At 61.4% G+C, this 25,437-nt stretch overlaps 17 non-coding genes across 17 annotated transcripts; all 17 read left to right on the top strand.

Moving 5' to 3' along the window:
* Nucleotides 1–349: 349 nt before the first annotated feature.
* On the top strand, nt 350–441 carry LOC131480659 (small nucleolar RNA SNORD116). Its single transcript, XR_009245712.1, has one exon. It is a non-coding gene; the product is annotated as a small nucleolar RNA SNORD116 (small nucleolar RNA).
* A 1,289-nt stretch (nt 442–1,730) lies between these two features.
* LOC131480703 (small nucleolar RNA SNORD116) lies at nt 1,731–1,825 on the top strand. The gene has a single exon (XR_009245754.1). It is a non-coding gene; the product is annotated as a small nucleolar RNA SNORD116 (small nucleolar RNA).
* A 1,559-nt stretch (nt 1,826–3,384) lies between these two features.
* On the top strand, nt 3,385–3,476 carry LOC131480658 (small nucleolar RNA SNORD116). The gene has a single exon (XR_009245711.1). It is a non-coding gene; the product is annotated as a small nucleolar RNA SNORD116 (small nucleolar RNA).
* Nucleotides 3,477–4,755: 1,279 nt separating this feature from the next.
* On the top strand, nt 4,756–4,850 carry LOC131480702 (small nucleolar RNA SNORD116). The gene has a single exon (XR_009245753.1). It is a non-coding gene; the product is annotated as a small nucleolar RNA SNORD116 (small nucleolar RNA).
* Nucleotides 4,851–6,409: 1,559 nt separating this feature from the next.
* Nucleotides 6,410–6,501, top strand: LOC131480657 (small nucleolar RNA SNORD116). The gene has a single exon (XR_009245710.1). It is a non-coding gene; the product is annotated as a small nucleolar RNA SNORD116 (small nucleolar RNA).
* Nucleotides 6,502–7,790: 1,289 nt separating this feature from the next.
* On the top strand, nt 7,791–7,885 carry LOC131480701 (small nucleolar RNA SNORD116). The gene has a single exon (XR_009245752.1). It is a non-coding gene; the product is annotated as a small nucleolar RNA SNORD116 (small nucleolar RNA).
* Nucleotides 7,886–9,444: 1,559 nt separating this feature from the next.
* LOC131480656 (small nucleolar RNA SNORD116) lies at nt 9,445–9,536 on the top strand. Its single transcript, XR_009245709.1, has one exon. It is a non-coding gene; the product is annotated as a small nucleolar RNA SNORD116 (small nucleolar RNA).
* Nucleotides 9,537–10,798: 1,262 nt separating this feature from the next.
* LOC131480700 (small nucleolar RNA SNORD116) lies at nt 10,799–10,893 on the top strand. The gene has a single exon (XR_009245751.1). It is a non-coding gene; the product is annotated as a small nucleolar RNA SNORD116 (small nucleolar RNA).
* Nucleotides 10,894–12,453: 1,560 nt separating this feature from the next.
* Nucleotides 12,454–12,545, top strand: LOC131480655 (small nucleolar RNA SNORD116). Its single transcript, XR_009245708.1, has one exon. It is a non-coding gene; the product is annotated as a small nucleolar RNA SNORD116 (small nucleolar RNA).
* Nucleotides 12,546–13,807: 1,262 nt separating this feature from the next.
* On the top strand, nt 13,808–13,902 carry LOC131480699 (small nucleolar RNA SNORD116). Its single transcript, XR_009245750.1, has one exon. It is a non-coding gene; the product is annotated as a small nucleolar RNA SNORD116 (small nucleolar RNA).
* A 1,559-nt stretch (nt 13,903–15,461) lies between these two features.
* Nucleotides 15,462–15,553, top strand: LOC131480654 (small nucleolar RNA SNORD116). Its single transcript, XR_009245707.1, has one exon. It is a non-coding gene; the product is annotated as a small nucleolar RNA SNORD116 (small nucleolar RNA).
* Nucleotides 15,554–16,822: 1,269 nt separating this feature from the next.
* Nucleotides 16,823–16,917, top strand: LOC131480698 (small nucleolar RNA SNORD116). Its single transcript, XR_009245749.1, has one exon. It is a non-coding gene; the product is annotated as a small nucleolar RNA SNORD116 (small nucleolar RNA).
* Nucleotides 16,918–18,476: 1,559 nt separating this feature from the next.
* Nucleotides 18,477–18,568, top strand: LOC131480653 (small nucleolar RNA SNORD116). Its single transcript, XR_009245706.1, has one exon. It is a non-coding gene; the product is annotated as a small nucleolar RNA SNORD116 (small nucleolar RNA).
* Nucleotides 18,569–19,837: 1,269 nt separating this feature from the next.
* Nucleotides 19,838–19,932, top strand: LOC131480696 (small nucleolar RNA SNORD116). Its single transcript, XR_009245748.1, has one exon. It is a non-coding gene; the product is annotated as a small nucleolar RNA SNORD116 (small nucleolar RNA).
* Nucleotides 19,933–21,491: 1,559 nt separating this feature from the next.
* On the top strand, nt 21,492–21,583 carry LOC131480652 (small nucleolar RNA SNORD116). Its single transcript, XR_009245705.1, has one exon. It is a non-coding gene; the product is annotated as a small nucleolar RNA SNORD116 (small nucleolar RNA).
* Nucleotides 21,584–22,852: 1,269 nt separating this feature from the next.
* On the top strand, nt 22,853–22,947 carry LOC131480695 (small nucleolar RNA SNORD116). Its single transcript, XR_009245747.1, has one exon. It is a non-coding gene; the product is annotated as a small nucleolar RNA SNORD116 (small nucleolar RNA).
* A 1,559-nt stretch (nt 22,948–24,506) lies between these two features.
* LOC131480651 (small nucleolar RNA SNORD116) lies at nt 24,507–24,598 on the top strand. The gene has a single exon (XR_009245704.1). It is a non-coding gene; the product is annotated as a small nucleolar RNA SNORD116 (small nucleolar RNA).
* The last annotated feature ends 839 nt before the right edge of the window (nt 24,599–25,437 follow it).

Below are 25,437 nucleotides of genomic sequence, written 5' to 3'. Positions count from 1 at the left end.
CTTCTCAGAGGGCCTCTCGGTGGACGCAAGACTCACGTAGGCTTCTGCTGAGCCCCAGAGGCAGCAGTGAATGCCGGAAGCACCATGGCCTGCGCTGGGCCAATGCCAGCGGAGCTCCGAGGCTGGTAAGCATCCCCAGGGCCAGAGGCCCTGCACTGCCCCTAAGGATTCCTGCGGAGACCTGCCAAGATGCCAGGGAAGCCTTGCTGGGCTCGAGGGTGAGAGCCCACGGCCCCACGGTCCTTGTTTCTTTGGACTCTGCTGGCTCTTGAAGGTCTTTGAGGTCCCCGGGCTTGCCTCCCCTTGCACAGCCTGCCATGCTCCCCTGCCAGCGTGTTGGCATGTGCTTGGATCGATGATGACTCCCGCAAATACATTCCTTGGAAGCTGAACAAAATGAGTGAAAACCCCATACCGTCGTTCTCATCGTGACTGAGGTCCAGCACATTGCCCCGTGCAGAGAGTAGGCGTGAGGAGCCCCAGCAGGGCTAGGCTAATGGTGATCCTGCAGCGGTGGGCTTGTGACCCAAGGGCTGGCGTGGCAGCACTCATGCCGAGGGTTCCCATGTGCCCTAGTGTGCCCTAGTGTGCCCTAGTGTGTCCGTGGGTAGCTGAGTGCTGGGTGGGCGGGAGTTGAGACTTGGGGCATCCAGGCCAGAGGACAGAGGTGTTGGCCTCTTGGAGAGGGCACAGGTGACCCAGGGTGTCCAGCCAGGTGTGTGCAGGACACGGGTGTGCCCTGGGTCCCGGATGAGAGAGCCTAAAGCCCACAGCACGGCCTGGGGCGTGATCCCTGTGAGCAGCATCCTTGCAGCTCTGTGCCCGCATCCTTGCAGCAGAAGAGACACAAGGCCGAAGCCCTGACTCAAGGGTGCTGCCCAAGCTGGTTGGGTCGGGATTGCCTGTGAAGTGCTTCCAGCTGGTGTCCTGGGGCAGTACTGACATGGCAGGAAGCTTGGGGTTGGCGGAGCCACTCTCTGGGCTGCAGTGCAGGCAGGCAGGCAGGAATGCAGTGGGTGGTGAGTGCACCCCTGCGCCTCCCTGTCCATGGATGCTGGGTCCGTGGACCCGGACACACAGATGCTGCTGCCAGCTAGCCCCAGGCCACAGCAAGAGCACACGGAGAGGGCAGCAAACTGAAACCCAACATGGGTCCCAGCGTGGGCCAGGTGATGGAGTGCTTTCCTTGTGGTGTGGGCAGAGCCTTTGCTCTGGGAAAAGTATGTGAGGGTTGGAGAAAGGGGATGTGCGAGGGAGCGTGCCACAGCGGGCCTCCTTGGGCCAGCGGCTCTGCCCTGTGGAGCTGCCTGGGTCCTGAAGCTTGCCTGTGCTGTGTGTGTACTTGGCAGGGAGCGTGTCTGCCATCGGCGTGGCTTGTGGAGTGCCAGCAGATCTGTGCTTGTGCTTTGGAGAGGAATCCCTGTGGGTGGCTGGCATGCAGGGAGCCCGTGTTGGGCTGGAAGTGCCTGAATCCTCACGGATGGTAAGCAGTGGCAGAGCCAGGGTGGGTGGTGGGGACGTGTCCCCTAGCGCTTCAGAGTCCTGCGGGAGTTGTGGGCATGTTGTCCTGAGGTGGCCGCGCCTGGGCTCCACTGCGAGAGTGGATGCTTGTGCTATGGCGGTGCAGGCTTTGTCCCTGGCCTCTGCAGGCCTCTGCAGGGGCCGGAGGCCATCGGCTGTGCCCGATGCCAGCCTGCGTTGTTGTGCTGCCAGCACTTTGGGGTGTGCTTGGATCGATGATGACTCCACCGTCAAACATTCCTTGGAAAAGCTGAACAAAATGAGTGAAAACTCACTACCGTCGTTCTCATCGTGACTGAGGTCCAGCACATTGCCTCTAGTGGGGAGCATAGGAGTGAGGGTCCATGGGCAAGGGTTGAGGTGGCTGCCAGCCCCAGGGTGAGCCCAAGGGCAAGCCCCCCCTTGGAGGACCAGCCTGCTGGGGAGGTGTGGTGAGAGGGTTGTGCGTGGGCAGCAGAGCGCTTGTGGTGCGGGTGCTATGAGTGGGGAAGGGAAGCCGGTGAGGGGCCGAACCTGAGGAGGTTGTGGCAGTGTCGGTGTGTTTGTGTTTGTGTTGGTATGTGGTTGTGGGTGTTGATGGAGGGGTGTGTGTGAATGGTGCGCACGCCTGTGGTGTTCCCTGAACAAGCCATTGGTCCTGAGCCTTGGCGCCCGAGGGTTGCTTCCACAGTGTCGGGTGGAGGTGCCCTTCTGAGCCCTGTGCTGTATCTGGTGTTCTGTTGATGAAGGCATGTGTTGGGTGTTGGCCGCCATGGGTATTGGGATGCCATGTGGCCAAGCACCCGTTTTTGGCAGGTTGATAGGTCTGTGCCCAGGCGAGCCTCGGGCTGGGGTGAGCAGTGCGAAAGGCCATGGAGAAGGAATTGTTGGGCGTGTTGGGGTGTAGTGGTTGTGTGTCCCCCTGGCGGCAGGTGGGGTGTTTGCAAAGCTGCCTGCAGACCAGTGCTGTGTCACTCCCCTGCGTGTGGTGAGGTTCCCCAGGCGGGACAGCCGAGTGTGTAGTGGAGTTGAAGGGTGAGGTTGTGAGCATGTTTGGGCCGAGTGAGGAAGGACCTGCCCATGGAGCTGGGTGTGCTGTCAGGGGAGGCGGGGGCTGTTTCCTGGGCCCGCAGCAACCCTGGGAGTGCCTTGGGGCAGTTGTTGCCCATCGTGGTGCTGAAGGTTGGAGGCCAGCATTGGGCTGTGAGCTCTGTCATTGTTGAGATGGTCGAGGTGCCCTTTGTGTGAGAGGAGCACGCAGGCCCCATGGCTCTGAGGGCCCGTGGGTGCGTGTGCTGCCCACCTCGTTTGGCGGGCGTGCTGCCCATGTGTTTGTAGGTGAAGCTGCCTAAGGAAAGCAGCCTGAGGCCCAGCCACTGTCACCTTGGGTGACACAAAGAGTTTGCAGTGGGGACCTGTGTAGGCAGCATGCCAGGGTGCGAGTATGGGAGGCAGGCGCCATGGCTGTTCCTGTCTGTGGGCAGCGGCCCGCCTTGCTGGCGGTCTTGCTGAAGCACACCCTTGTTGTCTATGTACTTCTCAGAGGGCCTCTCGGTGGACGCAAGACTCACGTAGGCTTCTGCTGAGCCCCAGAGGCAGCAGTGAATGCCGGAAGCACCATGGCCTGCGCTGGGCCAATGCCAGCGGAGCTCCGAGGCTGGTAAGCATCCCCAGGGCCAGAGGCCCTGCACTGCCCCTAAGGATTCCTGCGGAGACCTGCCAAGATGCCAGGGAAGCCTTGCTGGGCTCGAGGGTGAGAGCCCACGGCCCCACGGGCCTTGTTTCTTTGGACTCTGCTGGCTCTTGAAGGTCTTTGAGGTCCCCGGGCTTGCCTCCCCTTGCACAGCCTGCCATGCTCCCCTGCCAGCGTGTTGGCATGTGCTTGGATCGATGATGACTCCCGCAAATACATTCCTTGGAAGCTGAACAAAATGAGTGAAAACCCCATACCGTCGTTCTCATCGTGACTGAGGTCCAGCACATTGCCCCGTGCAGAGAGTAGGCGTGAGGAGCCCCAGCAGGGCTAGGCTAATGGTGATCCTGCAGCGGTGGGCTTGTGACCCAAGGGCTGGCGTGGCAGCACTCATGCCGAGGGTTCCCATGTGCCCTAGTGTGCCCTAGTGTGTCCGTGGGTAGCTGAGTGCTGGGTGGGCGGGAGTTGAGACTTGGGGCATCCAGGCCAGAGGACAGAGGTGTTGGCCTCTTGGAGAGGGCACAGGTGACCCAGGGTGTCCAGCCAGGTGTGTGCAGGACACGGGTGTGCCCTGGGTCCCGGATGAGAGAGCCTAAAGCCCACAGCACGGCCTGGGGCGTGATCCCTGTGAGCAGCATCCTTGCAGCTCTGTGCCCGCATCCTTGCAGCAGAAGAGACACAAGGCCGAAGCCCTGACTCAAGGGTGCTGCCCAAGCTGGTTGGGTCGGGATTGCCTGTGAAGTGCTTCCAGCTGGTGTCCTGGGGCAGTACTGACATGGCAGGAAGCTTGGGGTTGGCGGAGCCACTCTCTGGGCTGCAGTGCAGGCAGGCAGGCAGGAATGCAGTGGGTGGCGAGTGCACCCCTGCGCCTCCCTGTCCATGGATGCTGGGTCCGTGGACCCGGACACACAGATGCTGCTGCCAGCTAGCCCCAGGCCACAGCAAGAGCACACGGAGAGGGCAGCAAACTGAAACCCAACATGGGTCCCAGCGTGGGCCAGGTGATGGAGTGCTTTCCTTGTGGTGTGGGCAGAGCCTTTGCTCTGGGAAAAGTATGTGAGGGTTGGAGAAAGGGGATGTGCGAGGGAGCGTGCCACAGCGGGCCTCCTTGGGCCAGCGGCTCTGCCCTGTGGAGCTGCCTGGGTCCTGAAGCTTGCCTGTACTGTGTGTGTACTTGGCAGGGAGCGTGTCTGCCATCGGCGTGGCTTGTGGAGTGCCAGCAGATCTGTGCTTGTGCTTTGGAGAGGAATCCCTGTGGGTGGCTGGCATGCAGGGAGCCCGTGTTGGGCTGGAAGTGCCTGAATCCTCACGGATGGTAAGCAGTGGCAGAGCCAGGGTGGGTGGTGGGGACGTGTCCCCTAGCGCTTCAGAGTCCTGCGGGAGTTGGGGGCATGTTGTCCTGAGGTGGCCGCGCCTGGGCTCCACTGCGAGAGTGGATGCTTGTGCTATGGCGGTGCAGGCTTTGTCCCTGGCCTCTGCAGGCCTCTGCAGGGGCCGGAGGCCATCGGCTGTGCCCGATGCCAGCCTGCGTTGTTGTGCTGCCAGCACTTTGGGGTGTGCTTGGATCGATGATGACTCCACCGTCAAACATTCCTTGGAAAAGCTGAACAAAATGAGTGAAAACTCACTACCGTCGTTCTCATCGTGACTGAGGTCCAGCACATTGCCTCTAGTGGGGAGCATAGGAGTGAGGGTCCATGGGCAAGGGTTGAGGTGGCTGCCAGCCCCAGGGTGAGCCCAAGGGCAAGCCCCCCCTTGGAGGACCAGCCTGCTGGGGAGGTGTGGTGAGAGGGTTGTGCGTGGGCAGCAGAGCGCTTGTGGTGCGGGTGCTATGAGTGGGGAAGGGAAGCCGGTGAGGGGCCGAACCTGAGGAGGTTGTGGCAGTGTCGGTGTGTTTGTGTTTGTGTTGGTATGTGGTTGTGGGTGTTGATGGAGGGGTGTGTGTGAATGGTGCGCACGCCTGTGGTGTTCCCTGAACAAGCCATTGGTCCTGAGCCTTGGCGCCCGAGGGTTGCTTCCACAGTGTCGGGTGGAGGTGCCCTTCTGAGCCCTGTGCTGTATCTGGTGTTCTGTTGATGAAGACATGTGTTGGGTGTTGGCCGCCATGGGTATTGGGATGCCATGTGGCCAAGCACCCGTTTTTGGCAGGTTGATAGGTCTGTGCCCAGGCGAGCCTCGGGCTGGGGTGAGCAGTGCGAAAGGCCATGGAGAAGGAATTGTTGGGTGTGTTGGGGTGTAGTGGTTGTGTGTCCCCCTGGCGGCAGGTGGGGCGTTTGCAAAGCTGCCTGCAGACCAGTGCTGTGTCACTCCCCTGCGTGTGGTGAGGTTCCCCAGGCGGGACAGCCGAGTGTGTAGTGGAGTTGAAGGGTGAGGTTGTGAGCATGTTTGGGCTGAGTGAGGAAGGACCTGCCCATGGAGCTGGGTGTGCTGTCAAGGGAGGCGGGGGCTGTTCCCTGGGCCCGCAGCAACCCTGGGAGTGCCTTGGGGCAGTTGTTGCCCATCGTGGTGCTGAAGGTTGGAGGCCAGCATTGGGCTGTGAGCTCTGTCATTGTTGAGATGGTCGAGGTGCCCTTTGTGTGAGAGGAGCACGCAGACCCCATGTCTCTGAGGGCCCGTGGGTGCGTGTGCTGCCCACCTCGTTTGGCGGGCGTGCTGCCCATGTGTTTGTAGGTGAAGCTGCCTAAGGAAAGCAGCCTGAGGCCCAGCCACTGTCACCTTGGGTGACACAAAGAGTTTGCAGTGGGGACCTGTGTAGGCAGCATGCCAGGGTGCGAGTATGGGAGGCAGGCGCCATGGCTGTTCCTGTCTGTGGGCAGCGGCCCGCCTTGCTGGCGGTCTTGCTGAAGCACACCCTTGTTGTCTATGTACTTCTCAGAGGGCCTCTCGGTGGACGCAAGACTCACGTAGGCTTCTGCTGAGCCCCAGAGGCAGCAGTGAATGCCGGAAGCACCATGGCCTGTGCTGGGCCAATGCCAGCGGAGCTCCGAGGCTGGTAAGCATCCCCAGGGCCAGAGGCCCTGCACTGCCCCTAAGGATTCCTGCGGAGACCTGCCAAGATGCCAGGGAAGCCTTGCTGGGCTCGAGGGTGAGAGCCCACGGCCCCACGGGCCTTGTTTCTTTGGACTCTGCTGGCTCTTGAAGGTCTTTGAGGTCCCCGGGCTTGCCTCCCCTTGCACAGCCTGCCATGCTCCCCTGCCAGCGTGTTGGCATGTGCTTGGATCGATGATGACTCCCGCAAATACATTCCTTGGAAGCTGAACAAAATGAGTGAAAACCCCATACCGTCGTTCTCATCGTGACTGAGGTCCAGCACATTGCCCCGTGCAGAGAGTAGGCGTGAGGAGCCCCAGCAGGGCTAGGCTAATGGTGATCCTGCAGCGCTGGGCTTGTGACCCAAGGGCTGGCGTGGCAGCACTCATGCCGAGGGTTCCCATGTGCCCTAGTGTGCCCTAGTGTGCCCTAGTGTGTCCGTGGGTAGCTGAGTGCTGGGTGGGCGGGAGTTGAGACTTGGGGCATCCAGGCCAGAGGACAGAGGTGTTGGCCTCTTGGAGAGGGCACAGGTGACCCAGGGTGTCCAGCCAGGTGTGTGCAGGACACGGGTGTGCCCTGGGTCCCGGATGAGAGAGCCTAAAGCCCACAGCACGGCCTGGGGCGTGATCCCTGTGAGCAGCATCCTTGCAGCTCTGTGCCCGCATCCTTGCAGCAGAAGAGACACAAGGCCGAAGCCCTGACTCAAGGGTGCTGCCCAAGCTGGTTGGGTCGGGATTGCCTGTGAAGTGCTTCCAGCTGGTGTCCTGGGGCAGTACTGACATGGCAGGAAGCTTGGGGTTGGCGGAGCCACTCTCTGGGCTGCAGTGCAGGCAGGCAGGCAGGAATGCAGTGGGTGGCGAGTGCACCCCTGCGCCTCCCTGTCCATGGATGCTGGGTCCGTGGACCCGGACACACAGATGCTGCTGCCAGCTAGCCCCAGGCCACAGCAAGAGCACACGGAGAGGGCAGCAAACTGAAACCCAACATGGGTCCCAGCGTGGGCCAGGTGATGGAGTGCTTTCCTTGTGGTGTGGGCAGAGCCTTTGCTCTGGGAAAAGTATGTGAGGGTTGGAGAAAGGGGATGTGCGAGGGAGCGTGCCACAGCGGGCCTCCTTGGGCCAGCGGCTCTGCCCTGTGGAGCTGCCTGGGTCCTGAAGCTTGCCTGTACTGTGTGTGTACTTGGCAGGGAGCGTGTCTGCCATCGGCGTGGCTTGTGGAGTGCCAGCAGATCTGTGCTTGTGCTTTGGAGAGGAATCCCTGTGGGTGGCTGGCATGCAGGGAGCCCGTGTTGGGCTGGAAGTGCCTGAATCCTCACGGATGGTAAGCAGTGGCAGAGCCAGGGTGGGTGGTGGGGACGTGTCCCCTAGCGCTTCAGAGTCCTGCGGGAGTTGTGGGCATGTTGTCCTGAGGTGGCCGCGCCTGGGCTCCACTGCGAGAGTGGATGCTTGTGCTATGGCGGTGCAGGCTTTGTCCCTGGCCTCTGCAGGCCTCTGCAGGGGCCGGAGGCCATCGGCTGTGCCCGATGCCAGCCTGCGTTGTTGTGCTGCCAGCACTTTGGGGTGTGCTTGGATCGATGATGACTCCACCGTCAAACATTCCTTGGAAAAGCTGAACAAAATGAGTGAAAACTCACTACCGTCGTTCTCATCGTGACTGAGGTCCAGCACATTGCCTCTAGTGGGGAGCATAGGAGTGAGGGTCCATGGGCAAGGGTTGAGGTGGCTGCCAGCCCCAGGGTGAGCCCAAGGGCAAGCCCCCCCTTGGAGGACCAGCCTGCTGGGGAGGTGTGGTGAGAGGGTTGTGCGTGGGCAGCAGAGCGCTTGTGGTGCGGGTGCTATGAGTGGGGAAGGGAAGCCGGTGAGGGGCCGAACCTGAGGAGGTTGTGGCAGTGTCGGTGTGTTTGTGTTTGTGTTGGTATGTGGTTGTGGGTGTTGATGGAGGGGTGTGTGTGAATGGTGCGCACGCCTGTGGTGTTCCCTGAACAAGCCATTGGTCCTGAGCCTTGGCGCCCGAGGGTTGCTTCCACAGTGTCGGGTGGAGGTGCCCTTCTGAGCCCTGTGCTGTATCTGGTGTTCTGTTGATGAAGACATGTGTTGGGTGTTGGCCGCCATGGGTATTGGGATGCCATGTGGCCAAGCACCCGTTTTTGGCAGGTTGATAGGTCTGTGCCCAGGCGAGCCTTGGGCTGGGGTGAGCAGTGCGAAAGGCCATGGAGAAGGAATTGTTGGGCGTGTTGGGGTGTAGTGGTTGTGTGTCCCCCTGGCGGCAGGTGGGGCGTTTGCAAAGCTGCCTGCAGACCAGTGCTGTGTCACTCCCCTGCGTGTGGTGAGGTTCCCCAGGCGGGACAGCCGAGTGTGTAGTGGAGTTGAAGGGTGAGGTTGTGAGCATGTTTGGGCCGAGTGAGGAAGGACCTGCCCATGGAGCTGGGTGTGCTGTCAGGGGAGGCGGGGGCTGTTCCCTGGGCCCGCAGCAACCCTGGGAGTGCCTTGGGGCAGTTGTTGCCCATCGTGGTGCTGAAGGTTGGAGGCCAGCATTGGGCTGTGAGCTCTGTCATTGTTGAGATGGTCGAGGTGCCCTTTGTGTGAGAGGAGCACGCAGACCCCATGTCTCTGAGGGCCCGTGGGTGCGTGTGCTGCCCACCTCGTTTGGCGGGCGTGCTGCCCATGTGTTTGTAGGTGAAGCTGCCTAAGGAAAGCAGCCTGAGGCCCAGCCACTGTCACCTTGGGTGACACAAAGAGTTTGCAGTGGGGACCTGTGTAGGCAGCATGCCAGGGTGCGAGTATGGGAGGCAGGCGCCATGGCTGTTCCTGTCTGTGGGCAGCGGCCCGCCTTGCTGGCGGTCTTGCTGAAGCACACCCTTGTTGTCTATGTACTTCTCAGAGGGCCTCTCGGTGGACGCAAGACTCACGTAGGCTTCTGCTGAGTCCCAGAGGCAGCAGTGAATGCCGGAAGCACCATGGCCTGCGCTGGGCCAATGCCAGCGGAGCTCCGAGGCTGGTAAGCATCCCCAGGGCCAGAGGCCCTGCACTGCCCCTAAGGATTCCTGCGGAGACCTGCCAAGATGCCAGGGAAGCCTTGCTGGGCTCGAGGGTGAGAGCCCACGGCCCCACGGGCCTTGTTTCTTTGGACTCTGCTGGCTCTTGAAGGTCTTTGAGGTCCCCGGGCTTGCCTCCCCTTGCACAGCCTGCCATGCTCCCCTGCCAGCGTGTTGGCATGTGCTTGGATCGATGATGACTCCCGCAAATACATTCCTTGGAAGCTGAACAAAATGAGTGAAAACCCCATACCGTCGTTCTCATCGTGACTGAGGTCCAGCACATTGCCCCGTGCAGAGAGTAGGCGTGAGGAGCCCCAGCAGGGCTAGGCTAATGGTGATCCTGCAGCGCTGGGCTTGTGACCCAAGGGCTGGCGTGGCAGCACTCATGCCGAGGGTTCCCATGTGCCCTAGTGTGTCCGTGGGTAGCTGAGTGCTGGGTGGGCGGGAGTTGAGACTTGGGGCATCCAGGCCAGAGGACAGAGGTGTTGGCCTCTTGGGGAGGGCACAGGTGACCCAGGGTGTCCAGCCAGGTGTGTGCAGGACACGGGTGTGCCCTGGGTCCCGGATGAGAGAGCCTAAAGCCCACAGCACGGCCTGGGGCGTGATCCCTGTGAGTAGCATCCTTGCAGCTCTGTGCCCGCATCCTTGCAGCAGAAGAGACACAAGGCCGAAGCCCTGACTCAAGGGTGCTGCCCAAGCTGGTTGGGTCGGGATTGCCTGTGAAGTGCTTCCAGCTGGTGTCCTGGGGCAGTACTGACATGGCAGGAAGCTTGGGGTTGGCGGAGCCACTCTCTGGGCTGCAGTGCAGGCAGGCAGGCAGGAATGCAGTGGGTGGCAAGTGCACCCCTGCGCCTCCCTGTCCATGGATGCTGGGTCCGTGGACCCGGACACACAGATGCTGCTGCCAGCTAGCCCCAGGCCACAGCAAGAGCACACGGAGAGGGCAGCAAACTGAAACCCAACATGGGTCCCAGCGTGGGCCAGGTGATGGAGTGCTTTCCTTGTGGTGTGGGCAGAGCCTGGGAAACGTATGTGAGGGTTGGAGAAAGGGGATGTGCGAGGGAGCGTGCCACAGCGGGCCTCCTTGGGCCAGCGGCTCTGCCCTGTGGAGCTGCCTGGGTCCTGAAGCTTGCCTGTACTGTGTGTGTACTTGGCAGGGAGCGTGTCTGCCATCGGCGTGGCTTGTGGAGTGCCAGCAGATCTGTGCTTGTGCTTTGGAGAGGAATCCCTGTGGGTGGCTGGCATGCAGGGAGCCCGTGTTGGGCTGGAAGTGCCTGAATCCTCACGGATGGTAAGCAGTGGCAGAGCCAGGGTGGGTGGTGGGGACGTGTCCCCTAGCGCTTCAGAGTCCTGCGGGAGTTGGGGGCATGTTGTCCTGAGGTGGCCGCTCCTGGGCTCCACTGCGAGAGTGGATGCTTGTGCTATGGCGGTGCAGGCTTTGTCCCTGGCCTCTGCAGGCCTCTGCAGGGGCCGGAGGCCATCGGCTGTGCCCGATGCCAGCCTGCGTTGTTGTGCTGCCAGCACTTTGGGGTGTGCTTGGATCGATGATGACTCCACCGTCAAACATTCCTTGGAAAAGCTGAACAAAATGAGTGAAAACTCACTACCGTCGTTCTCATCGTGACTGAGGTCCAGCACATTGCCTCTAGTGGGGAGCATAGGAGTGAGGGTCCATGGGCAAGGGTTGAGGTGGCTGCCAGCCCCAGGGTGAGCCCAAGGGCAAGCCCCCCCTTGGAGGACCAGACTGCTGGGGAGGTGTGGTGAGAGGGTTGTGCGTGGGCAGCAGAGCGCTTGTGGTGCGGGTGCTATGAGTGGGGAAGGGAAGCCGGTGAGGGGCCGAACCTGAGGAGGTTGTGGCAGTGTCGGTGTGTTTGTGTTTGTGTTGGTATGTGGTTGTGGGTGTTGATGGAGGGGTGTGTGTGAATGGTGCGCACGCCTGTGGTGTTCCCTGAACAAGCCATTGGTCCTGAGCCTTGGCGCCCGAGGGTTGCTTCCACAGTGTCGGGTGGAGGTGCCCTTCTGAGCCCTGTGCTGTATCTGGTGTTCTGTTGATGAAGACATGTGTTGGGTGTTGGCCGCCATGGGTATTGGGATGCCATGTGGCCAAGCACCCGTTTTTGGCAGGTTGATAGGTCTGTGCCCAGGCGAGCCTCGGGCTGGGGTGAGCAGTGCGAAAGGCCATGGAGAAGGAATTGTTGGGCGTGTTGGGGTGTAGTGGTTGTGTGTCCCCCTGGCGGCAGGTGGGGCGTTTGCAAAGCTGCCTGCAGACCAGTGCTGTGTCACTCCCCTGCGTGTGGTGAGGTTCCCCAGGCGGGACAGCCGAGTGTGTAGTGGAGTTGAAGGGTGAGGTTGTGAGCATGTTTGGGCTGAGTGAGGAAGGACCTGCCCATGGAGCTGGGTGTGCTGTCAAGGGAGGCGGGGGCTGTTCCCTGGGCCCGCAGCAACCCTGGGAGTGCCTTGGGGCAGTTGTTGCCCATCGTGGTGCTGAAGGTTGGAGGCCAGCATTGGGCTGTGAGCTCTGTCATTGTTGAGATGGTCGAGGTGCCCTTTGTGTGAGAGGAGCACGCAGACCCCATGTCTCTGAGGGCCCGTGGGTGCGTGTGCTGACCACCTCGTTTGGCGGGCGTGCTGCCCATGTGTTTGTAGGTGAAGCTGCCTAAGGAAAGCAGCCTGAGGCCCAGCCACTGTCACCTTGGGTGACACAAAGAGTTTGCAGTGGGGACCTGTGTAGGCAGCATGCCAGAGTGCGAGTATGGGAGGCAGGCGCCATGGCTGTTCCTGTCTGTGGGCAGCGGCCCGCCTTGCTGGCGGTCTTGCTGAAGCACACCCTTGTTGTCTATGTACTTCTCAGAGGGCCTCTCGGTGGACGCAAGACTCACGTAGGCTTCTGCTGAGTCCCCAGAGGCAGCAGTGAATGCCGGAAGCACCATGGCCTGCGCTGGGCCAATGCCAGCGGAGCTCCGAGGCTGGTAAGCATCCCCAGGGCCAGAGGCCCTGCACTGCCCCTAAGGATTCCTGCGGAGACCTGCCAAGATGCCAGGGAAGCCTTGCTGGGCTCGAGGGTGAGAGCCCACGGCCCCACGGGCCTTGTTTCTTTGGACTCTGCTGGCTCTTGAAGGTCTTTGAGGTCCCCGGGCTTGCCTCCCCTTGCACAGCCTGCCATGCTCCCCTGCCAGCGTGTTGGCATGTGCTTGGATCGATGATGACTCCCGCAAATACATTCCTTGGAAGCTGAACAAAATGAGTGAAAACCCCATACCGTCGTTCTCATCGTGACTGAGGTCCAGCACATTGCCCCGTGCAGAGAGTAGGCGTGAGGAGCCCCAGCAGGGCTAGGCTAATGGTGATCCTGCAGCGGTGGGCTTGTGACCCAAGGGCTGGCGTGGCAGCACTCATGCCGAGGGTTCCCATGTGCCCTAGTGTGTCCGTGGGTAGCTGAGTGCTGGGTGGGCGGGAGTTGAGACTTGGGGCATCCAGGCCAGAGGACAGAGGTGTTGGCCTCTTGGGGAGGGCACAGGTGACCCAGGGTGTCCAGCCAGGTGTGTGCAGGACACGGGTGTGCCCTGGGTCCCGGATGAGAGAGCCTAAAGCCCACAGCACGGCCTGGGGCGTGATCCCTGTGAGTAGCATCCTTGCAGCTCTGTGCCCGCATCCTTGCAGCAGAAGAGACACAAGGCCGAAGCCCTGACTCAAGGGTGCTGCCCAAGCTGGTTGGGTCGGGATTGCCTGTGAAGTGCTTCCAGCTGGTGTCCTGGGGCAGTACTGACATGGCAGGAAGCTTGGGGTTGGCGGAGCCACTCTCTGGGCTGCAGTGCAGGCAGGCAGGCAGGAATGCAGTGGGTGGCGAGTGCACCCCTGCGCCTCCCTGTCCATGGATGCTGGGTCCGTGGACCCGGACACACAGATGCTGCTGCCAGCTAGCCCCAGGCCACAGCAAGAGCACACGGAGAGGGCAGCAAACTGAAACCCAACATGGGTCCCAGCGTGGGCCAGGTGATGGAGTGCTTTCCTTGTGGTGTGGGCAGAGCCTGGGAAACGTATGTGAGGGTTGGAGAAAGGGGATGTGCGAGGGAGCGTGCCACAGCGGGCCTCCTTGGGCCAGCGGCTGTGCCCTGTGGAGCTGCCTGGGTCCTGAAGCTTGCTTGTACTGTGTGTGTACTTGGCAGGGAGCGTGTCTGCCATCGGCGTGGCTTGTGGAGTGCCAGCAGATCTGTGCTTGTGCTTTGGAGAGGAATCCCTGTGGGTGGCTGGCATGCAGGGAGCCCGTGTTGGGCTGGAAGTGCCTGAATCCTCACGGATGGTAAGCAGTGGCAGAGCCAGGGTGGGTGGTGGGGACGTGTCCCCTAGCGCTTCAGAGTCCTGCGGGAGTTGGGGGCATGTTGTCCTGAGGTGGCCGCGCCTGGGCTCCACTGCGAGAGTGGATGCTTGTGCTATGGCGGTGCAGGCTTTGTCCCTGGCCTCTGCAGGCCTCTGCAGGGGCCGGAGGCCATCGGCTGTGCCCGATGCCAGCCTGCGTTGTTGTGCTGCCAGCACTTTGGGGTGTGCTTGGATCGATGATGACTCCACCGTCAAACATTCCTTGGAAAAGCTGAACAAAATGAGTGAAAACTCACTACCGTCGTTCTCATCGTGACTGAGGTCCAGCACATTGCCTCTAGTGGGGAGCATAGGAGTGAGGGTCCATGGGCAAGGGTTGAGGTGGCTGCCAGCCCCAGGGTGAGCCCAAGGGCAAGCCCCCCCTTGGAGGACCAGCCTGCTGGGGAGGTGTGGTGAGAGGGTTGTGCGTGGGCAGCAGAGCGCTTGTGGTGCGGGTGCTATGAGTGGGGAAGGGAAGCCGGTGAGGGGCCGAACCTGAGGAGGTTGTGGCAGTGTCGGTGTGTTTGTGTTTGTGTTGGTATGTGGTTGTGGGTGTTGATGGAGGGGTGTGTGTGAATGGTGCGCACGCCTGTGGTGTTCCCTGAACAAGCCATTGGTCCTGAGCCTTGGCGCCCGAGGGTTGCTTCCACAGTGTCGGGTGGAGGTGCCCTTCTGAGCCCTGTGCTGTATCTGGTGTTCTGTTGATGAAGACATGTGTTGGGTGTTGGCCGCCATGGGTATTGGGATGCCATGTGGCCAAGCACCCGTTTTTGGCAGGTTGATAGGTCTGTGCCCAGGCGAGCCTTGGGCTGGGGTGAGCAGTGCGAAAGGCCATGGAGAAGGAATTGTTGGGCGTGTTGGGGTGTAGTGGTTGTGTGTCCCCCTGGCGTCAGGTGGTGCGTTTGCAAAGCTGCCTGCAGACCAGTGCTGTGTCACTCCCCTGCGTGTGGTGAGGTTCCCCAGGCGGGACAGCCGAGTGTGTAGTGGAGTTGAAGGGTGAGGTTGTGAGCATGTTTGGGCTGAGTGAGGAAGGACCTGCCCATGGAGCTGGGTGTGCTGTCAAGGGAGGCGGGGGCTGTTCCCTGGGCCCGCAGCAACCCTGGGAGTGCCTTGGGGCAGTTGTTGCCCATCGTGGTGCTGAAGGTTGGAGGCCAGCATTGGGCTGTGAGCTCTGTCATTGTTGAGATGGTCGAGGTGCCCTTTGTGTGAGAGGAGCACGCAGACCCCATGTCTCTGAGGGCCCGTGGGTGCATGTGCTGCCCACCTCGTTTGGCGGGCGTGCTGCCCATGTGTTTGTAGGTGAAGCTGCCTAAGGAAAGCAGCCTGAGGCCCAGCCACTGTCACCTTGGGTGACACAAAGAGTTTGCAGTGGGGACCTGTGTAGGCAGCATGCCAGAGTGCGAGTATGGGAGGCAGGCGCCATGGCTGTTCCTGTCTGTGGGCAGCGGCCCGCCTTGCTGGCGGTCTTGCTGAAGCACACCCTTGTTGTCTATGTACTTCTCAGAGGGCCTCTCGGTGGACGCAAGACTCACGTAGGCTTCTGCTGAGCCCCAGAGGCAGCAGTGAATGCCGGAAGCACCATGGCCTGTGCTGGGCCAATGCCAGCGGAGCTCCGAGGCTGGTAAGCATCCCCAGGGCCAGAGGCCCTGCACTGCCCCTAAGGATTCCTGCGGAGACCTGCCAAGATGCCAGGGAAGCCTTGCTGGGCTCGAGGGTGAGAGCCCACGGCCCCACGGGCCTTGTTTCTTTGGACTCTGCTGGCTCTTGAAGGTCTTTGAGGTCCCCGGGCTTGCCTCCCCTTGCACAGCCTGCCATGCTCCCCTGCCAGCGTGTTGGCATGTGCTTGGATCGATGATGACTCCCGCAAATACATTCCTTGGAAGCTGAACAAAATGAGTGAAAACCCCATACCGTCGTTCTCATCGTGACTGAGGTCCAGCACATTGCCCCGTGCAGAGAGTAGGCGTGAGGAGCCCCAGCAGGGCTAGGCTAATGGTGATCCTGCAGCGGTGGGCTTGTGACCCAAGGGCTGGCGTGGCAGCACTCATGCCGAGGGTTCCCATGTGCCCTAGTGTGTCCGTGGGTAGCTGAGTGCTGGGTGGGCGGGAGTTGAGACTTGGGGCATCCAGGCCAGAGGACAGAGGTGTTGGCCTCTTGGGGAGGGCACAGGTGACCCAGGGTGTCCAGCCAGGTGTGTGCAGGACACGGGTGTGCCCTGGGTCCCGGATGAGAGAGCCTAAAGCCCACAGCACGGCCTGGGGCGTGATCCCTGTGAGCAGCATCCTTGCAGCTCTGTGCCCGCATCCTTGCAGCAGAAGAGACACAAGGCCGAAGCCCTGACTCAAGGGTGCTGCCCAAGCTGGTTGGGTCGGGATTGCCTGTGAAGTGCTTCCAGCTGGTGTCCTGGGGCAGTACTGACATGGCAGGAAGCTTGGGGTTGGCGGAGCCACTCTCTGGGCTGCAGTGCAGGCAGGCAGGCAGGAATGCAGTGGGTGGCGAGTGCACCCCTGCGCCTCCCTGTCCATGGATGCTGGGTCCGTGGACCCGGACACACAGATGCTGCTGCCAGCTAGCCCCAGGCCACAGCAAGAGCACACGGAGAGGGCAGCAAACTGAAACCCAACATGGGTCCCAGCGTGGGCCAGGTGATGGAGTGCTTTCCTTGTGGTGTGGGCAGAGCCTTTGCTCTGGGAAAAGTATGTGAGGGTTGGAGAAAGGGGATGTGCGAGGGAGCGTGCCACAGCGGGCCTCCTTGGGCCAGCGGCTCTGCCCTGTGGAGCTGCCTGGGTCCTGAAGCTTGCCTGTACTGTGTGTGTACTTGGCAGGGAGCGTGTCTGCCATCGGCGTGGCTTGTGGAGTGCCAGCAGATCTGTGCTTGTGCTTTGGAGAGGAATCCCTGTGGGTGGCTGGCATGCAGGGAGCCCGTGTTGGGCTGGAAGTGCCTGAATCCTCACGGATGGTAAGCAGTGGCAGAGCCAGGGTGGGTGGTGGGGACGTGTCCCCTAGCGCTTCAGAGTCCTGCGGGAGTTGGGGGCATGTTGTCCTGAGGTGGCCGCGCCTGGGCTCCACTGCGAGAGTGGATGCTTGTGCTATGGCGGTGCAGGCTTTGTCCCTGGCCTCTGCAGGCCTCTGCAGGGGCCGGAGGCCATCGGCTGTGCCCGATGCCAGCCTGCGTTGTTGTGCTGCCAGCACTTTGGGGTGTGCTTGGATCGATGATGACTCCACCGTCAAACATTCCTTGGAAAAGCTGAACAAAATGAGTGAAAACTCACTACCGTCGTTCTCATCGTGACTGAGGTCCAGCACATTGCCTCTAGTGGGGAGCATAGGAGTGAGGGTCCATGGGCAAGGGTTGAGGTGGCTGCCAGCCCCAGGGTGAGCCCAAGGGCAAGCCCCCCCTTGGAGGACCAGACTGCTGGGGAGGTGTGGTGAGAGGGTTGTGCGTGGGCAGCAGAGCGCTTGTGGTGCGGGTGCTATGAGTGGGGAAGGGAAGCCGGTGAGGGGCCGAACCTGAGGAGGTTGTGGCAGTGTCGGTGTGTTTGTGTTTGTGTTGGTATGTGGTTGTGGGTGTTGATGGAGGGGTGTGTGTGAATGGTGCGCACGCCTGTGGTGTTCCCTGAACAAGCCATTGGTCCTGAGCCTTGGCGCCCGAGGGTTGCTTCCACAGTGTCGGGTGGAGGTGCCCTTCTGAGCCCTGTGCTGTATCTGGTGTTCTGTTGATGAAGACATGTGTTGGGTGTTGGCCGCCATGGGTATTGGGATGCCATGTGGCCAAGCACCCGTTTTTGGCAGGTTGATAGGTCTGTGCCCAGGCGAGCCTCGGGCTGGGGTGAGCAGTGCGAAAGGCCATGGAGAAGGAATTGTTGGGCGTGTTGGGGTGTAGTGGTTGTGTGTCCCCCTGGCGGCAGGTGGGGCGTTTGCAAAGCTGCCTGCAGACCAGTGCTGTGTCACTCCCCTGCGTGTGGTGAGGTTCCCCAGGCGGGACAGCCGAGTGTGTAGTGGAGTTGAAGGGTGAGGTTGTGAGCATGTTTGGGCTGAGTGAGGAAGGACCTGCCCATGGAGCTGGGTGTGCTGTCAAGGGAGGCGGGGGCTGTTTCCTGGGCCCGCAGCAACCCTGGGAGTGCCTTGGGGCAGTTGTTGCCCATCGTGGTGCTGAAGGTTGGAGGCCAGCATTGGGCTGTGAGCTCTGTCATTGTTGAGATGGTCGAGGTGCCCTTTGTGTGAGAGGAGCACGCAGACCCCATGTCTCTGAGGGCCCGTGGGTGCGTGTGCTGACCACCTCGTTTGGCGGGCGTGCTGCCCATGTGTTTGTAGGTGAAGCTGCCTAAGGAAAGCAGCCTGAGGCCCAGCCACTGTCACCTTGGGTGACACAAAGAGTTTGCAGTGGGGACCTGTGTAGGCAGCATGCCAGAGTGCGAGTATGGGAGGCAGGCGCCATGGCTGTTCCTGTCTGTGGGCAGCGGCCCGCCTTGCTGGCGGTCTTGCTGAAGCACACCCTTGTTGTCTATGTACTTCTCAGAGGGCCTCTCGGTGGACGCAAGACTCACGTAGGCTTCTGCTGAGCCCCAGAGGCAGCAGTGAATGCCGGAAGCACCATGGCCTGCGCTGGGCCAATGCCAGCGGAGCTCCGAGGCTGGTAAGCATCCCCAGGGCCAGAGGCCCTGCACTGCCCCTAAGGATTCCTGCGGAGACCTGCCAAGATGCCAGGGAAGCCTTGCTGGGCTCGAGGGTGAGAGCCCACGGCCCCACGGGCCTTGTTTCTTTGGACTCTGCTGGCTCTTGAAGGTCTTTGAGGTCCCCGGGCTTGCCTCCCCTTGCACAGCCTGCCATGCTCCCCTGCCAGCGTGTTGGCATGTGCTTGGATCGATGATGACTCCCGCAAATACATTCCTTGGAAGCTGAACAAAATGAGTGAAAACCCCATACCGTCGTTCTCATCGTGACTGAGGTCCAGCACATTGCCCCGTGCAGAGAGTAGGCGTGAGGAGCCCCAGCAGGGCTAGGCTAATGGTGATCCTGCAGCGCTGGGCTTGTGACCCAAGGGCTGGCGTGGCAGCACTCATGCCGAGGGTTCCCATGTGCCCTAGTGTGTCCGTGGGTAGCTGAGTGCTGGGTGGGCGGGAGTTGAGACTTGGGGCATCCAGGCCAGAGGACAGAGGTGTTGGCCTCTTGGGGAGGGCACAGGTGACCCAGGGTGTCCAGCCAGGTGTGTGCAGGACACGGGTGTGCCCTGGGTCCCGGATGAGAGAGCCTAAAGCCCACAGCACGGCCTGGGGCGTGATCCCTGTGAGCAGCATCCTTGCAGCTCTGTGCCCGCATCCTTGCAGCAGAAGAGACACAAGGCCGAAGCCCTGACTCAAGGGTGCTGCCCAAGCTGGTTGGGTCGGGATTGCCTGTGAAGTGCTTCCAGCTGGTGTCCTGGGGCAGTACTGACATGGCAGGAAGCTTGGGGTTGGCGGAGCCACTCTCTGGGCTGCAGTGCAGGCAGGCAGGCAGGAATGCAGTGGGTGGCGAGTGCACCCCTGCGCCTCCCTGTCCATGGATGCTGGGTCCGTGGACCCGGACACACAGATGCTGCTGCCAGCTAGCCCCAGGCCACAGCAAGAGCACACGGAGAGGGCAGCAAACTGAAACCCAACATGGGTCCCAGCGTGGGCCAGGTGATGGAGTGCTTTCCTTGTGGTGTGGGCAGAGCCTTTGCTCTGGGAAAAGTATGTGAGGGTTGGAGAAAGGGGATGTGCGAGGGAGCGTGCCACAGCGGGCCTCCTTGGGCCAGCGGCTCTGCCCTGTGGAGCTGCCTGGGTCCTGAAGCTTGCCTGTACTGTGTGTGTACTTGGCAGGAAGCGTGTCTGCCATCGGCGTGGCTTGTGGAGTGCCAGCAGATCTGTGCTTGTGCTTTGGAGAGGAATCCCTGTGGGTGGCTGGCATGCAGGGAGCCCGTGTTGGGCTGGAAGTGCCTGAATCCTCACGGATGGTAAGCAGTGGCAGAGCCAGGGTGGGTGGTGGGGACGTGTCCCCTAGCGCTTCAGAGTCCTGCGGGAGTTGGGGGCATGTTGTCCTGAGGTGGCCGCGCCTGGGCTCCACTGCGAGAGTGGATGCTTGTGCTATGGCGGTGCAGGCTTTGTCCCTGGCCTCTGCAGGCCTCTGCAGGGGCCGGAGGCCATCGGCTGTGCCCGATGCCAGCCTGCGTTGTTGTGCTGCCAGCACTTTGGGGTGTGCTTGGATCGATGATGACTCCACCGTCAAACATTCCTTGGAAAAGCTGAACAAAATGAGTGAAAACTCACTACCGTCGTTCTCATCGTGACTGAGGTCCAGCACATTGCCTCTAGTGGGGAGCATAGGAGTGAGGGTCCATGGGCAAGGGTTGAGGTGGCTGCCAGCCCCAGGGTGAGCCCAAGGGCAAGCCCCCCCTTGGAGGACCAGACTGCTGGGGAGGTGTGGTGAGAGGGTTGTGCGTGGGCAGCAGAGCGCTTGTGGTGCGGGTGCTATGAGTGGGGAAGGGAAGCCGGTGAGGGGCCGAACCTGAGGAGGTTGTGGCAGTGTCGGTGTGTTTGTGTTTGTGTTGGTATGTGGTTGTGGGTGTTGATGGAGGGGTGTGTGTGAATGGTGCGCACGCCTGTGGTGTTCCCTGAACAAGCCATTGGTCCTGAGCCTTGGCGCCCGAGGGTTGCTTCCACAGTGTCGGGTGGAGGTGCCCTTCTGAGCCCTGTGCTGTATCTGGTGTTCTGTTGATGAAGACATGTGTTGGGTGTTGGCCGCCATGGGTATTGGGATGCCATGTGGCCAAGCACCCGTTTTTGGCAGGTTGATAGGTCTGTGCCCAGGCGAGCCTCGGGCTGGGGTGAGCAGTGCGAAAGGCCATGGAGAAGGAATTGTTGGGCGTGTTGGGGTGTAGTGGTTGTGTGTCCCCCTGGCGGCAGGTGGGGCGTTTGCAAAGCTGCCTGCAGACCAGTGCTGTGTCACTCCCCTGCGTGTGGTGAGGTTCCCCAGGCGGGACAGCCGAGTGTGTAGTGGAGTTGAAGGGTGAGGTTGTGAGCATGTTTGGGCTGAGTGAGGAAGGACCTGCCCATGGAGCTGGGTGTGCTGTCAAGGGAGGCGGGGGCTGTTCCCTGGGCCCGCAGCAACCCTGGGAGTGCCTTGGGGCAGTTGTTGCCCATCGTGGTGCTGAAGGTTGGAGGCCAGCATTGGGCTGTGAGCTCTGTCATTGTTGAGATGGTCGAGGTGCCCTTTGTGTGAGAGGAGCACGCAGACCCCATGTCTCTGAGGGCCCGTGGGTGCGTGTGCTGACCACCTCGTTTGGCGGGCGTGCTGCCCATGTGTTTGTAGGTGAAGCTGCCTAAGGAAAGCAGCCTGAGGCCCAGCCACTGTCACCTTGGGTGACACAAAGAGTTTGCAGTGGGGACCTGTGTAGGCAGCATGCCAGAGTGCGAGTATGGGAGGCAGGCGCCATGGCTGTTCCTGTCTGTGGGCAGCGGCCCGCCTTGCTGGCGGTCTTGCTGAAGCACACCCTTGTTGTCTATGTACTTCTCAGAGGGCCTCTCGGTGGACGCAAGACTCACGTAGGCTTCTGCTGAGCCCCAGAGGCAGCAGTGAATGCCGGAAGCACCATGGCCTGCGATGGGCCAATGCCAGCGGAGCTCCGAGGCTGGTAAGCATCCCCAGGGCCAGAGGCCCTGCACTGCCCCTAAGGATTCCTGCGGAGACCTGCCAAGATGCCAGGGAAGCCTTGCTGGGCTCGAGGGTGAGAGCCCACGGCCCCACGGGCCTTGTTTCTTTGGACTCTGCTGGCTCTTGAAGGTCTTTGAGGTCCCCGGGCTTGCCTCCCCTTGCACAGCCTGCCATGCTCCCCTGCCAGCGTGTTGGCATGTGCTTGGATCGATGATGACTCCCGCAAATACATTCCTTGGAAGCTGAACAAAATGAGTGAAAACCCCATACCGTCGTTCTCATCGTGACTGAGGTCCAGCACATTGCCCCGTGCAGAGAGTAGGCGTGAGGAGCCCCAGCAGGGCTAGGCTAATGGTGATCCTGCAGCGCTGGGCTTGTGACCCAAGGGCTGGCGTGGCAGCACTCATGCCGAGGGTTCCCATGTGCCCTAGTGTGTCCGTGGGTAGCTGAGTGCTGGGTGGGCGGGAGTTGAGACTTGGGGCATCCAGGCCAGAGGACAGAGGTGTTGGCCTCTTGGGGAGGGCACAGGTGACCCAGGGTGTCCAGCCAGGTGTGTGCAGGACACGGGTGTGCCCTGGGTCCCGGATGAGAGAGCCTAAAGCCCACAGCACGGCCTGGGGCGTGATCCCTGTGAGTAGCATCCTTGCAGCTCTGTGCCCGCATCCTTGCAGCAGAAGAGACACAAGGCCGAAGCCCTGACTCAAGGGTGCTGCCCAAGCTGGTTGGGTCGGGATTGCCTGTGAAGTGCTTCCAGCTGGTGTCCTGGGGCAGTACTGACATGGCAGGAAGCTTGGGGTTGGCGGAGCCACTCTCTGGGCTGCAGTGCAGGCAGGCAGGCAGGAATGCAGTGGGTGGCGAGTGCACCCCTGCGCCTCCCTGTCCATGGATGCTGGGTCCGTGGACCCGGACACACAGATGCTGCTGCCAGCTAGCCCCAGGCCACAGCAAGAGCACACGGAGAGGGCAGCAAACTGAAACCCAACATGGGTCCCAGCGTGGGCCAGGTGATGGAGTGCTTTCCTTGTGGTGTGGGCAGAGCCTTTGCTCTGGGAAAAGTATGTGAGGGTTGGAGAAAGGGGATGTGCGAGGGAGCGTGCCACAGCGGGCCTCCTTGGGCCAGCGGCTCTGCCCTGTGGAGCTGCCTGGGTCCTGAAGCTTGCCTGTACTGTGTGTGTACTTGGCAGGGAGCGTGTCTGCCATCGGCGTGGCTTGTGGAGTGCCAGCAGATCTGTGCTTGTGCTTTGGAGAGGAATCCCTGTGGGTGGCTGGCATGCAGGGAGCCCGTGTTGGGCTGGAAGTGCCTGAATCCTCACGGATGGTAAGCAGTGGCAGAGCCAGGGTGGGTGGTGGGGACGTGTCCCCTAGCGCTTCAGAGTCCTGCGGGAGTTGGGGGCATGTTGTCCTGAGGTGGCCGCGCCTGGGCTCCACTGCGAGAGTGGATGCTTGTGCTATGGCGGTGCAGGCTTTGTCCCTGGCCTCTGCAGGCCTCTGCAGGGGCCGGAGGCCATCGGCTGTGCCCGATGCCAGCCTGCGTTGTTGTGCTGCCAGCACTTTGGGGTGTGCTTGGATCGATGATGACTCCACCGTCAAACATTCCTTGGAAAAGCTGAACAAAATGAGTGAAAACTCACTACCGTCGTTCTCATCGTGACTGAGGTCCAGCACATTGCCTCTAGTGGGGAGCATAGGAGTGAGGGTCCATGGGCAAGGGTTGAGGTGGCTGCCAGCCCCAGGGTGAGCCCAAGGGCAAGCCCCCCCTTGGAGGACCAGACTGCTGGGGAGGTGTGGTGAGAGGGTTGTGCGTGGGCAGCAGAGCGCTTGTGGTGTGGGTGCTATGAGTGGGGAAGGGAAGCCAGTGAGGGGCCGAACCTGAGGACGTTGTGGCAGTGTCGGTGTGTTTGTGTTTGTGTTGGTATGTGGTTGTGGGTGTTGATGGAGGGGTGTGTGTGAGTGGTGCGCACGCCTGTGGTGTTCCCTGAACAAGCCATTGGTCCTGAGCCTTGGCGCCCGAGGGTTGCTTCCACAGTGTCGGGTGGAGGTGCCCTTCTGAGCCCTGTGCTGTATCTGGTGTTCTGTTGATGAAGGCATGTGTTGGGTGTTGGCCGCCATGGGTATTGGGATGCCATGTGGCCAAGCACCCGTTTTTGGCAGGTTGATAGGTCTGTGCCCAGGCGAGCCTCGGGCTGGGGTGAGCAGTGCGAAAGGCCATGGAGAAGGAATTGTTGGGCGTGTTGGGGTGTAGTGGTTGTGTGTCCCCCTGGCGTCAGGTGGTGCGTTTGCAAAGCTGCCTGCAGACCAGTGCTGTGTCACTCCCCTGCGTGTGGTGAGGTTCCCCAGGCGGGACAGCCGAGTGTGTAGTGGAGTTGAAGGGTGAGGTTGTGAGCATGTTTGGGCTGAGTGAGGAAGGACCTGCCCATGGAGCTGGGTGTGCTGTCAAGGGAGGCGGGGGCTGTTCCCTGGGCCCGCAGCAACCCTGGGAGTGCCTTGGGGCAGTTGTTGCCCATCGTGGTGCTGAAGGTTGGAGGCCAGCATTGGGCTGTGAGCTCTGTCATTGTTGAGATGGTCGAGGTGCCCTTTGTGTGAGAGGCGCACGCAGGCCCCATGGCTCTGAGGGCCCGTGGGTGCGTGTGCTGACCACCTCGTTTGGCGGGCGTGCTGCCCATGTGTTTGTAGGTGAAGCTGCCTAAGGAAAGCAGCCTGAGGCCCAGCCACTGTCACCTTGGGTGACACAAAGAGTTTGCAGTGGGGACCTGTGTAGGCAGCATGCCAGGGTGCGAGTATGGGAGGCAGGCGCCATGGCTGTTCCTGTCTGTGGGCAGCGGCCCGCCTTGCTGGCGGTCTTGCTGAAGCACACCCTTGTTGTCTATGTACTTCTCAGAGGGCCTCTCGGTGGACGCAAGACTCACGTAGGCTTCTGCTGAGCCCCAAAGGCAGCAGTGAATGCCGGAAGCACCATGGCCTGCGCTGGGCCAATGCCAGCGGAGCTCCGAGGCTGGTAAGCATCCCCAGGGCCAGAGGCCCTGCACTGCCCCTAAGGATTCCTGCGGAGACCTGCCAAGATGCCAGGGAAGCCTTGCTGGGCTCGAGGGTGAGAGCCCACGGCCCCACGGACCTTGTTTCTTTGGACTCTGCTGGCTCTTGAAGGTCTTTGAGGTCCCCGGGCTTGCCTCCCCTTGCACAGCCTGCCATGCTCCCCTGCCAGCGTGTTGGCATGTGCTTGGATCGATGATGACTCCCGCAAATACATTCCTTGGAAGCTGAACAAAATGAGTGAAAACCCCATACCGTCGTTCTCATCGTGACTGAGGTCCAGCACATTGCCCCGTGCAGAGAGTAGGCGTGAGGAGCCCCAGCAGGGCTAGGCTAATGGTGATCCTGCAGCGGTGGGCTTGTGACCCAAGGGCTGGCGTGGCAGCACTCATGCCGAGGGTTCCCATGTGCCCTAGTGTGTCCGTGGGTAGCTGAGTGCTGGGTGGGCGGGAGTTGAGACTTGGGGCATCCAGGCCAGAGGACAGAGGTGTTGGCCTCTTGGGGAGGGCACAGGTGACCCAGGGTGTCCAGCCAGGTGTGTGCAGGACACGGGTGTGCCCTGGGTCCCGGATGAGAGAGCCTAAAGCCCACAGCACGGCCTGGGGCGTGATCCCTGTGAGCAGCATCCTTGCAGCTCTGTGCCCGCATCCTTGCAGCAGAAGAGACACAAGGCCGAAGCCCTGACTCAAGGGTGCTGCCCAAGCTGGTTGGGTCGGGATTGCCTGTGAAGTGCTTCCAGCTGGTGTCCTGGGGCAGTACTGACATGGCAGGAAGCTTGGGGTTGGCGGAGCCACTCTCTGGGCTGCAGTGCAGGCAGGCAGGCAGGAATGCAGTGGGTGGCGAGTGCACCCCTGCGCCTCCCTGTCCATGGATGCTGGGTCCGTGGACCCGGACACACAGATGCTGCTGCCAGCTAGCCCCAGGCCACAGCAAGAGCACACGGAGAGGGCAGCAAACTGAAACCCAACATGGGTCCCAGCGTGGGCCAGGTGATGGAGTGCTTTCCTTGTGGTGTGGGCAGAGCCTTTGCTCTGGGAAAAGTATGTGAGGGTTGGAGAAAGGGGATGTGCGAGGGAGCGTGCCACAGCGGGCCTCCTTGGGCCAGCGGCTCTGCCCTGTG

The sequence above is a fragment of the Ochotona princeps genome, chromosome 6 (genome assembly GCF_030435755.1).
Source record: "Ochotona princeps isolate mOchPri1 chromosome 6, mOchPri1.hap1, whole genome shotgun sequence".
In the NCBI taxonomy this organism is placed as follows: domain Eukaryota; kingdom Metazoa; phylum Chordata; class Mammalia; order Lagomorpha; family Ochotonidae; genus Ochotona; species Ochotona princeps.
The sequence above is the reverse complement of the archived record's forward strand: the minus strand, read 5'-3'. Positions and strand labels throughout refer to the sequence as shown.